The sequence below is a fragment of the Pelophylax lessonae genome (assembly GCF_965119305.1).
Source record: "Pelophylax lessonae genome assembly, chromosome: 2".
Classification (NCBI taxonomy): Eukaryota; Metazoa; Chordata; class Amphibia; order Anura; family Ranidae; genus Pelophylax; species Pelophylax lessonae.
In genome coordinates this window covers 407,656,785-407,669,899 of record NC_138769.1, presented here as the reverse complement: position 1 = coordinate 407,669,899, position 13,115 = coordinate 407,656,785, and positions in this window count along the sequence as shown.

Here is a 13,115-nt window from a genome sequence, read left to right as displayed (position 1 = left end):
TTGGCGGGAGTCAGACCTCGGGGGGGGGGGGGGGGTCTACCAAAGAGGATCCTCTGTAGAGTCAGGAGGATTTTGGGCATGGAAGGGTTGCTGGTTACAGTCATGTGTGTGGTTTTTTTATTTTTTGTCTGGCCTCTGCAGAGAATTAAACTACATATTAGATGGCCCAGGAAGCTTTAGCTAAATCGTTGTCCTCTACAGTTACCCCTTGTGCTAGGTGTTGTGGCTACTCACTATAACCTTTTTCCTATAAGTGCATCCACAGGTTGGTTGGAAAAGAGACTCCTGCCCTTGTGAAGGACTTTATGTCCATAATGCAGTCGGAGATGGTGGCCAAGTTTCAGTCCTTTTTTTAGAATGGCTTTGTTTATCATTTTAACCTCTTCCTCCCAAAGCACTGGGACTATGCAGAGGGATTCTTCTTCTTCGCAGGTAGATCCCTACATATATGAGGGGTTATCCTTGCAGGAGGAGCCAGCTTATGGAAGGGGAGATCTCTCCTCAGACATTCCTTTTTTTTTTTTTTTTTATATATATAATTTTTGATTTAGAACAATGTTATACATTATAGAAAAAAAAAAAATTCCTGAGAGTCAGGTAGGGCTGTTAAAAGGTAACATGTAAATCCCCCTTTTAAAACTCAACAATATAAGATATAAAACAAGAGGAATAAAGCAGTCATATGTCATTTATAACTCAAGTGTGCACTCTTGGAAAACTCAGGATGGCTTCTATAACCGTAACTGACCCCCATGGTGAGTAAAGTCTCGCCAATGACCTATACCTCCCATCTTGGTCCATCCTAGTGAATAACTAAATGTATCCTGGGAGGCCCCGTACCAGGCTGTGCATCGGAGGAGGGGAACCATAACTGCCTCCAGCTGACCTCCCCCAAACACACCACCCCAGACCGGGGCTGCCCTGAGCGCACCAAAGTCATCATGGGGAGGCAAAAGAAGGGAGAAGACCAACAGCATCCACATGGTAGATTTCAGCCTGTTAACCAAATTCCAATAGTATAACCACATCAAAAAAAGAATAGCAAAGGAATAAGAAAGAAGGTCAGGACCATACTTGTTTTCTCCCGAGTGATGTCTCCATCCACACCAGCCAGCTGTCATCCTGTATGACAGTGTTCGACCTTCATACCATCTATGTCGATAAAAAGGGGGTGGGGGTATCAGCCTCTCTACATCTGGGATCGGGCAATCCGCTAGTTCCAACAGTGCCCGATCCAAGCTAGGGGATATTAGGTCTAAGTCACCTATGTAGTTCTGCCATGGTAGCCAGGTACTGTCAAAACCGCCCCGGGTGCCCCTACAGGTTGCAATCCAGTCTTCAGCTTCTCATCTCATTCACCCTTTTCATCCGCTCCATCTGACTTGGGATTTATGGTTGTTTACAATATATGGGGAGCAATGTCTTGGCTGCGTTTTAACAGGTGAGGCAGCACACTCCTCCCATATCATCTAATCAGCATAGGAGGGACATATAGTAGGAAATGAAACGGAGAGAAGGGGGATGTCAAAGCCCAGTATATCCTTAATCTGGGTCCTTATGTCCTCCCAAAATGGCGTAATCATGGCGCATTCCCACCATAGGTGCAGGAGCGTACCCCAGCCTCCGCAGCCCCTCCAACTTGACTCAGAGGTTGAAGGATATATTCGCACCAAGTCAGTGGGCACTCTGTACCAACGTGATAGAATCTTATTAGTCTCCTGCATTTTGCAATCAGTGGAACTCGAGTGGGCAAGTTGGTACAGGTGGGTCAGTTGAGCATTAGTAAACTCAAGCCCTAAGTCCCTTTCCCAGGCACAAACATATGTGTGCTTAAGAGGCAGAGGCCGCCATGCCCAGTAATTGGTAGAGTTCAGAGACCATACCTGGTATTGGTTCTTCCATTATGAACAGGCGTTCAAAGGGCATGAGGGAGGTAATTTCTCTTATTGAGCGACCATGTACTGCAAAAAATGATGTAGCTGTCTATACTTCCAAAAGTTCATTGGGGAGGCTCCACGACGTCATTCCCTCAAAGTCTTATAGGGCAATAGCTTTCCCTCTTTTTATAAATTTGCCGCAACTGGCGTTACCATTGTCCACCCAAGGCCCAAAGCAAGCCATCTGCTCTCCTGGAGGAAAACAAAATGTAACCCCGCAGAGGCGCCAGTGGGGAGACAGGGGGTGGCCAAGCCCATAAGCTGATTGATCTGATCCCACACTTTAGGTGCATGAATCGTCAAGGGCAACGTACCATCTGATGACCCCCTACACTTAAGAGCCACAAAGCATACGATAGGTTTCTGCCAGCCATGTACTTTTCCAGCCATGTACTTTTCCATGGAGATCTATAACTTGGAGTGGGTATGGAAATGCCAGTTCAGTATCCTCTGAAGGACTACAGCTATATAATATCTCTGTATGTCTGGGACACTGTTACCCGGAAGATATGAGATTTAATTTACCTCAGCCAATATTTGGGTTAAAAATGAGAGTTCTTTGACTATGAATGAAAGCTTCAAAACAGCAATATTCGTTTTATTGGTATATAGTCTGAAAGCCTAAATTAATTTACAACAACCTATCTATAGTACATGCAACAAAATGGAAAACATTCCTAGTTTAACTGAACAAATATAGAGTATGATACTCGTATACAAACACAGCACTACCAACACAAATAGGACAAGCAATGTCTACCTTAAGAGCCATAATTGCCCTTCTCATGAGTGTTTCATCCTAGTCTGCTTGCAAGAGAGAGGAAGTCCCTCTCTTTCCACCTTTACTAATATAGAACCATATCGCATAGACTTGTATATGGCTATTCTGATTGGTTCAGCTATCCTGCCCTGTTCCTCCCTCTGGGCGTATCTCGTTCAGGATTGCACAACTTCCCCCTCGCCTAGCTTAGCATAATTCAGACCCTTGCTAACCACTCCTCTCTGTTGGGGGTGAGAACCTGTTAATTGAATTTGAAATTGAAAATTAAGATGCAAGGTTGATCTCCAGGGCCCATTGTCCAACCCTTCAACCGATAGTCAATCTTCATTGTATATCTTAATGAGAGTTCTTTGATATGGAGGATTGAAATAAGTGCGGACGTGACGTGATCTATTCACCTATTTTCATTGGCCCCAGGAAGTCTGGATTACAGGTTGATACTATTTGGCATATCAGCCAGCCACCTCCCCGCTAGCAGACAACTCGTCATTCAAACACACTTGTTGAATGGGATTCATTTTATGTGTTTAAATGTGAATAGCGGGCTGGCCTTTCAAATGGACTTGTTAAACTGGATTCCTACTACTGACTGTCTGTGTTACACAATTTACAAATCTACCCATCATATAGCAAATATGAGTTTTGAAATAAAAAATGTGTACATTTATATTTACATTAATATTTACAATTACAAAATGGAGATTTATACATAAACTCCTCATCAGGCAACAGTCTAATGGAGATTACACATAAACTCATAAGGCAACAGACACCCAAACCCCCTTTTAGCTTTGAGTGCCTTAGTACCCTCATGGCCATTTGTGGTCTCCGTGAATTCCACACAAACCCAGTTATAATGCCAGATAGTTGAGCAAAAAAGCGGTGTGGCAGGGGCACAGGCAACATCTGCAGGTAGAACAGAATCCTTGGGAGGATATTCATTTTTATGCTGTTTACCCTCCCCAGCCAGGTGAAAGCAGTCTTAGTCCAGTGCAGGAGATCTTGTTTAATTGGGGCTAGTAATTTGGGATAGTTGGCTGAATATAAGGTATCAAATCAGTTTATGAGCTGAATACCCAGGTATCTCAGCGAGGATTTGGCCAAGGTGATAGGGGAATGCGGCTTTAAGGCTTCCTGTCATAGCTGGGGTTAGTTGAATGGGTAGAATTTCTGACTCGGTTAGATTGATTTTGAAATTGGAGAGCCTCCCAAACTGCTCTAATTCCCGCATCAGGACCGGCAGAGAGATCAAGGGGGCCTGTGAGATTAAATAGCACATCGTCTGCGTAGGCCGAAAGTTTATTTTCCACATTGCCTACCTTCAAGCCCTTTATGTCTAAGTTCGCTCGTATTTTACAAAGAAAGATAAGACCTTTTTCACAGGCACCCCACTACATATCTCCTCCCCCCCTCTCTACTCAAACTCAGGCGGTTGAGCACCTTGGACAAACAAACTGTACACTCTGGAGAGGGCATCAGCGTTAGCTTGTTGGCTACCTGGTCTATGTTTTACTATAAATTTGAAATTCTGTAGAGCCAAGAACCATCTGGTAACCCTTGCATTTTTCTCCCTATTTTGGGCCATCCATTTGAGAGGGGCGTGGTCAGTTAGGAGCCTAAACTGTCACCCTAGCAGACCATATTTTAAACTCTCCAGAGCCCGTTTGATAGCAAGACATTCCCGTTCTACAATAGTGTATCTTTTCAGCGGGGGTCAATTTTCTACTTAGGAATGCTATGGGTGTTCCTCCCCATTCACCACTTGGGACAACACTGCACCTAATCCCACTTCTGACGCATCTGTCTGCACTATAAATTCCCATGTAATTAAGACAGGGCTATTAGACAGGGCAGTCTTTAGGTCCTGGAAGCTTTCTCAGCTTCTGGAGTCCAAGTTACCACTCTTTGTAAGATCTGTAAGGGGAGCTGCCAAGGTAGCAAAATTGGGGGACAAACCTTCTATAAAAGCATATTAACCCCAAAAAGGCCCTCACCTGTTTGAGGACTCTTGCCAACTTTGGATGTCATGTATTTTTCAGACCTGGGGGTTTTACTATCCCCAGTCAATAATGTACCCAAAATATCAGGCCTCCTCTAATCCCACAGTGCACTTCTTAGGATTAGCAGTCAAATTCTTACCACGGAGGGCGTTAATAACAGCCTGCACTTAAGATAAGTGGCTCTCCCAGTTTGCACTAAAAATTACTACGTCATCTAAATATGCAGATGCATAGGCTTGTGGGGTTTAACTACTTAAGGACCGAACCCATTTTTGACACATTTTGTTCACAAGTTAATCAGTATTTTTTTTCTAGAAAACTACTTAGAACCCCCAAACATTACATATATATATATATATATATATATTTTTTTAGCAAAAACTCTGGAGAATGACCCATTTTGGTTATGGATACCTAACATGTTATGGTTTAAAATTGCGCACACCCGTGGGATGGCAACAAACTACAGTCAATAGAAATCTCCATAGGCGATTCTTTAAAAATTCTTAACGGTTACCAGTTTAGAGTTCAAGAGTAGCTTTTTTTTTTTTAAATTATTGCTCTAGCGATACCTTACATGTGTGGTTTGAACAGCAATTTAATTTTCGGGGGCGTGACTTCCGTATACATTTTCTTTCGTGCATGACCTCACGGCAATGGGGGCGGCTAAAAAAAAAATTTTTTTTGCTGTCACAAGCAATGTAAACATCTCTTGTGACAGCAATAGGCAGTGACAGGTACTCTTTATGGAGGAATTAGGGGTCTAAAGGACCCTAGATCCCTCCACTACACTTCCATGTATTCAAAACTGTATTTTTGAATACACTCACTTTTTAAAATTTGGCGCCTTTAGCAGCCGAGTAACCCGGACGTGACGTCATGGACGCCGCCTCCGGGTTACGTCATCAAAGACCCGATCTAAGCCGCATCCGGCTTTGATCGGGACTCTATCCAGCTGGCGGACGCCGGAAAGCCGACCGCCAGCTCTAAAAAAACTGTACCAGGGTGATGCCTCTAGCTAGAGGCATCACCCCGGTACAACCACTTAGTCAGTAGATGTACATTTAAGGCGGTTTGCGGTAAGTGGTTAATGACACGATCCATCATCTGCTGAAAAGTGGCCCATGCCCGATGTAGGCCAAATGGCATCCTCTTATACTGCCAGTGCCCCTCCGGAGTAGAAAAAGCTGTCTTCTTCTCTTTAGCACAATCCGTAAGTGGTATTTGCCAATACCCCTTCGTGGTGATATATCAGGCATGTCACAGATGCTCAATTAGCTCATCTACCCTGGGCATTGGATAAGCGTCAAATTTGACAGCTCATTTAGCTTTTGGAAATCGTTACAGAATTGGATGTTTCCATCCGGCTTGGGAATAAGGACGATTGGACTACACAACTCACTATGGGATTCTTCTGTCACCGCAAGATCCAACATTCACCTTTTTTGCTCCGAGACTACTTGGTGCCGAGCTTCTGGGATACGGTAGGGTTTTAAGTTGACTTTCGCCCTGGGCTTAGTCACAATATCCTGCTTTCTCATTGAAGCTACCCCTGGAAGATCAGGCGGTCAGGCTTACTGACAGTGCCTCAGCAATCTAAACCCCAGGCACCGTAGAAGGACCTGCGGTAGTCATGGCCAAGTGTGCTTGGACCATAAGGGATTCTCGGTCTTTCAAGGGCTTCAATAAATTGACATGGTGGATTTAGTAAGGCTTCCTTTTGCCAGGCTGGTGTACTCTATAGTTAACTTCCCCCACCCGTTCTACAACCTCGTATGGCCCTTGCCATTTTGCCAGAAATGTACTCTACACCGTAGTTAATGGTTTGGATCTTGGCTGAACGGTTATAGACTCTCTAGCCTACGCCTGTTGCAAGTGGAAATTAACAATGGGCATGACTTTTCCAATCCGGTCTTGCATTTGAGCAATATGCTCCACTATGCTTTTGAGTGGGGTTGCCTCTTGTTCCCAGGTCTCTTTTGCTATATCTAATAGGCCCCTCGGATGTCGGCCATACAGCAATTCAAAAGGTGAAAAGCCAGTGGAGGCTTGCGGTACCTCCCGTACAGCAAACACGGGGTAGGGCAAGAGGCAGTCCCAGTCACTACCATCTGCTGCTACCCTCGCTTTAACATTCCTTTCAAAGTTTTGTTAAACCTTTCCACTAGACCATCCGTTTGTGGGTGGTACACAGAAGTGTGTAAGTGATTCATTTTAAACAAGTTACACAATACTTTGGTAACCTTTGACATGAAGAGAGTGTCCTGGTCAGTTACAGTTAACAGCTCCCGGGGAATACCCACCCATTAAAATATAAGAGAAAGCTCTTTAGCAATACTCTTAGATGAGGGGTTCCTCAACAGGATTGCCTCTGGGTACCAGGTAGCATAGTACAAGACAACCAGGATATACTGGTGCCCCCTAGCGGACTTAACCAAGGGACCTATGATACCCATGGCAATTCTGTCAAAGGGCACCTCAATGATGGGTAAGGGTACTAGTGGACTCCGGAATTGTGAGACTGGAGCAGTGAGCTGACAAACTGGGCAAGCCTCACAATACAATCTTACATCTTTGTGTAAGCCTGGCCAATAAAACCATTGCAATACTCTCTCTTTAATTTTATCCGTACCCAGATGTCCCCCTGAAACATGAGAATGCGCCAAATCTAGAACCATGCGTCTATGAGGTTGAGGTACTAGCAACTGTTCCAGTCTCTCATCCACGTATAACGGGTCATTTTCCATAGAGAAATGCGTGAATATAGCCTCCTCGCCTGGCTCTTGGGGTACCCCATTTACTACTTTTACCTGTTCCCTGGCTAAAGTGGGGTCACTAAGCTGGGCCGTGCCAAACTTTTCCCGGGTGGTGGGCAGGTCTATCGACGGCGGGGGGTTCTCTGTGTCACCTGCGAGGACATCCAGGGGAAAATTTGGAGACTCTTTCTCCTCATTCTGCTCCTCCAGCAGTTCTGGGCAGCAGGGGTCAGATCCAGCTGGGAGCCTTGCTACCTTGGCATTTTCCCATAAATAAGGGAAGTCTCACCCAAGGACAGCGTTCTACATTAGATTTGTAACTACCCCTACTTCATAGTCCCTGGTGCCACAGGGAGATTCGATAGACACGACGACTGTGGGGTAGCACTTGGTATCTCCATAAAAACAAACAACCCCCATTAGCTGTTGCTGCAACTTGTGGGGGTTCACGAGGCTAGCGGAGCCCTGCAAGGCAGTCATCTGGCAACTGTCCACTTTAATAACACAAATCTATTTCTCTGAGCCACCTGGCTGTTGTGGGGTGCCCCCTGGTGTAGCAAAATAGGAGCTTTACTGGGTCAAACTGCAATCCATAGGTTCCTGGTTAGCGGACAACTGGCGACCAGGTGTCCTGGTCCTTGGCAATGCCAGCTCACTATAGTTCCTGGTCCTGTCGGGTCTCCCTTTGGCAATTGGGCCTCTTCACGCCTTGGGCATCAGTGTCCTCAATCATATTTACTCCCCCCCCCCCCCCATTTTAGGGCAGGAACGCTTTTTCCCAGGTTGATGGGCTTCTGTCTCTTGGAGAAGGACTCTGGATGCTACACCCTGAAGAAAGTCCTCAGTACATAAGTACCGCTCCACGAGGGCCACCACCTCATGGGCATCTTTAGGATCTGCTCTCCCAGCAAACCGCTATATAGGGATGGGAAGGACTCTCACAAAGCAGTCCACTACCACTCTCTCCATGATCTGGGCTGGGGTGGTGACCTCCGGTTGTAATCACATCTGTGTAAGGTGAATGAGGTCATACATCTGTGACCTTGCAGCTTGGTCCGCCTTGAATTGCCAAGCTTGGACACACTCGCCCCTCAAGGCCATTGTTACCCCAAGGCAGGCCAGAATCTCTGTTTTAAGGCTTTGGTATTTGTTGGCCTCAGAAGCCTTCTGCGGATCTCCGGTCATAAAGGGGCAAGGACCTCAGCCCACAGGTCCTAGGGAAGACCTTCTCGCTCTGACATCTTCTCAAAAACCTTGAGGAAAGCCTCTACGTCATCCTCGGCTGTAATTTTTTTGTAGTGCAGCCTGCACTTGTTTGCGTATATCTGCAACATTGTCCACGCGTAGAGCCTTGTCAGTCAGGGACTGTATCTGACTCTGTATGAGCTTATTGAACTCTTTTGTTCTTGCATGGCCACTTAGGTAGCTGCAGCATACAAACAGTGTCCTGTTGTTCGGTGCGTGCTTACACCAGCTGTTTAATTAGTTCTTCCATTATCCCCAATCTTTATTGGCCCCATTAAAAATAAAATTTTTGGTGTACTGTCCCTTTAAGAGTGCTGGCTATTTAAATAATGCTGCTCCAAGAGGTACAATTTCTGGGTCTTGTGCCCGCTCTAAGCCACCAATTGTAGGGAATCAGACTATGCAGGGACACGCTCACAGTTTCTTTAGAAAAAATGTAATGTTTAATCCACAGACAAATTCATAAAAAAAGAAACAGGTTCCTTGCCATAAAAAAAAAAAAAAAAAAAAAAGTAAACTACTGCTCTGCTGAGCCTTACTGTGTCCATAGTCCTAAGGTAAGTGTCCTTTAGACCCGGTTCACATTTGTGCGATTGCGGAGATCGCATGTAATTCAGAGCGCACTGCTCCTAAATTACATGCGATCTCATGTGCGGTGCGAATTTCAGCCATACACTTTGTATGGCTGAATTCGCACCGCATCCGCACTAAACTCACACAAGGCTTTTTTTTATTTTCAGCAGAATCGGATCGCATAGTGGTTCACACGAGTGCGATCCGATTCTGTGCGAACTTGCAGATCGCACTGCGATATGCGATCGCAACTGGGGGTGTCGTCAAATTTTAATTGACACCCCCTGCGTATCGCATATGGCAGTGTGAACTGCCAGAGGTGCGGATGCGATGCGGGATCACGCTGCATATTTGCAGCGTTCCCACATCGCACAAATGTGAACCGGCACTTACAGAGCAAACATTTGTATCCAAGGTTCAGGGATAAGCAAACAAACAAAGAGCTGGGTGGGCACACCCTGAACCTGCATTTCTAAAGCTGGTGCAGCTATGAACCAAGACACATGCATATTTACAGAGAATAGCACACACATGCAAAAGAAATGACTATTAAATATAAAGGCAATCAATAAATAAAAATGGGGATTTAGTCCCACCATATGGCCATATCGTGCTCAAGCCCACCACTACGTCAAAGTACCCCATTGTCAGTGGGTCCTACACTATCCATAAAAAGAAGGATGAATCCAACTTCTCAAACCCTTGGAGATACTTACTCCTAACTGGGAGAGATGTGCAACTGCACTATAAGGGACTCCTCCTATATCTGCTTACTAGTGGACACTGATAGAGTACAGGTGTGGGAGGGTGGGGTGCTCAACCCCAGAGTCTGGTCAGACCGAATACCTAACAAACAAAGAGCTGGGGGGGCACACCCTGAACATGCATTTCTAAAGCTGGTGCAGCTATGAACCAAGCAACATGCATATTTACAGAGAATAGCGCAACACATGCAAAAGAAATATAAAGGCAATCAATAAATAAAAATCAGGGATAAGCAGCCATGCTCCCAGTTGCTTCCTCGCATATAGACATCGATACTCTCACTGAGCTCTAGGACCAGCTGCCTTAATCAAGACCTAGACAGAGACCATTAAACTGTGGTCCACGGAATTGGGAATCTGTCCCACCCAGAGCTCTATCAGACTACCAGTAAAACCAGCCCCGGAACGGTCTTTACAAAGGGTAAAGAACTATCTCTCGTTACCATAAAGTCTTTGCTTGTATTACCTTAGATGGCAAATCTAAGAATCCACGGAGGAACATATATCCCATCAATCAATTTTCCTGCCAATTTAACCTGTTTTTACAGGCACCCCGCTACAGTGGTTAAAGTGGTAGTAAACCGAAAAAAAAAAAGAACAAAAAAAATATCTCCCTACAAGTTGACAGCATAATGTGCTAGTATACATCGAATACTAGCACATTATGAAAGACTTACCTGAAAACAAAGCCCTCCAGCGGAGCGCTGTCACAGCCCCCAAAGGGCTTCCATGTTCACCCGGTCTTCTTTCTGGGTTTGTGGGCTGCGGCTGTTTGGCCGAAGCATGGCACGTCTCACTCTTTGGACGGTACGCCGTCCATTGAGAGCACATGCGCCTGTGACGTCACCAGCGGTGCTAAAGTAAATATTTCCTAAACGCTGAATGTTTTCAGGGACATTTACTTTGTCTACAGGTAAGCCTCATTATAGGCTTTCCTGTAGGTATAAATCGAAGGCCTTTACTACCACTTTAAGATCAAGGCCTGGAAATGGAGATTTCCTTTCAAAGATGATGATGAGGAAAAGTAAATTAAGATGCCAAAATTAGATGCTGATTTGTTACAGGTATCCAAAAGTTCAGATCTTTCCCTTGAAGATTTGGGAAATTTTAATGCCAGAGTAAGAGTTGGGGGGGGGGGGGGGCTCTCCCTTTTCTTGCCTTAGCGGAAGGAAGTTTCAGACTGTCCATATATCCTCCAACTTCTCAGGTAAGCCTATCATTTAGAATTTCTAGCCCCTCCTTCTCAAACATTTATTTCTCTTTCGTTCATCGACAGACACAGCTTCTGGTATTCTTAACCATTGGGTTATACTGCCCCCTACAGGGAGTAGGACACTAGGCAGAAAAAAAGTTCTGGCTACACCCATGGGCAGTCCCAGGGGGTATACTCCCTCTCTCTGCTATAGCCACTCAGATTTTTTCTGCCTAGTCAGGAGTAAGGACCTAGTTTCTTGCTGGGATCCTGGCAATTTTTTAAAAAGGAATCTTTTCCTATCTTTGTTATTTTGTTCCTGTGAGCATCTGCAATCAAATGCTGGACTGGGAAATGGGCTGGATATTCTAGATCCTGTGGTCCCCCCTCAATCTGGCCAGCGAGCGCGCACAGGTCTCAGCTTCGCACTAGGTTGGCCTGCAAGTTAAACGTCCCGTGAGGGCCCATACGACCTGGCCTCGGCCTGAGTCCCTGCGTTCCTCCTGGCTGACAGCCCCCCTATTCCGATGGAGAGGTGGTCTGTCCAGAGCAGTGCCCACCCTGTTACCATGGTATGGTAATTAGCTGTCCCCCCCTCTTCTCCTGGAGAGTTTTGGGGTGGACGTGGGCCCCTCCCTGGGACAGTGGGACCCCTGGGTTCCCCTCCTTCCCCCAGCCCCTCTAAATGTCGTTGGTCACTATGGGTCTGCCGCCCCCCCCCCTCCCTGAGTGAGGTTATGAGCTGGCTTTTGCCACATAAGGGGGGCTTGTTTGGGTTGCTGCTGGCGGAGGTTTTTCCTGGTGTGCAACAGGGGGTTGAGCAGGGTTCCCCGCCACCCTGGGTGACTAGGGCAGCGGTGTCCTCTGGGCTCCCTGGGGGAGCGGATGGTTTTGCATCCGCAGGTCCGTGCCTCACCTTATCTGGTGATTTACAGGGAAATGGTGATGCTTCCCCTCTGTCCGTCATTCCTTCCTAAGGTGGTCTCTGATTTTCATTTGAATGAAAACATTGTGTTGCCTTCCCTGGGTCCCAGGCTTAAACATCAGAGGAAAATTGTCTTGCATGCCTTGGATGTGGTCTGGGGCAATTAGGGTGTACCTGGCAGCTACAGAGTCTTTCAAGAAGTCATACTCTCTTTTTGTGCTCACAAATGCACCTCGTAAATGGTTGTCTGCTTCCTCTGTGACCATTTCTAGATGAATCAGAGAGAAGGTGGTTCAGGCCTATTCCATCAGAGGTCAGGTTCCTCCTTTCCCTGTCAAGGCGCACTCTACTAGGGTGCTTAGTGCCTCCTGGGTCTTCCGTCAACAGGCATCAGTGACGCAGGTTTGCAAGGGCGTTGGTGCACTTTTTTACAAAGTTTTATAAAGTGGATGTGTTATTATCTGCCGATGTTTCCTTTGGCCGCAAGGTTTTGCAGGTTTCTGTTTAAGAGGACCTGATCCTCTTTGAGGGTGTATAGTTTTTTTTTCCAGGTGGGCTTCAGTTGTTTGGTTGATCCCCTGTTGCCTGGTTGGCTAATGTTTGCTAATGCCTTGGGAATTTTTCACTGTTCCCACCCCTCATGTTTAACACTGCATTGGGATGTCCCAATGGTTAAGAATACCAGAAGCTGTGTCCGTCAATGAACTAAAAAGAAAATTTGATTTTTGACCTACTGTAAAATCCATGTCATTGATGTTCATTGACGGACACTGCACCCACCCCTCTGTGGAGTTATAATTTTCCTTACACTGCTTGTACCAAAACTGAGTGCCTAGAGCAGAGAAAGAGAGTATACCCCCTGGGACTGCCCATGGGTGTAGCCAGAATAGTTTTCTGCCTAGTGTCCTACTCCTGTAGGGGGCAGTATAACCCGATGCTTAA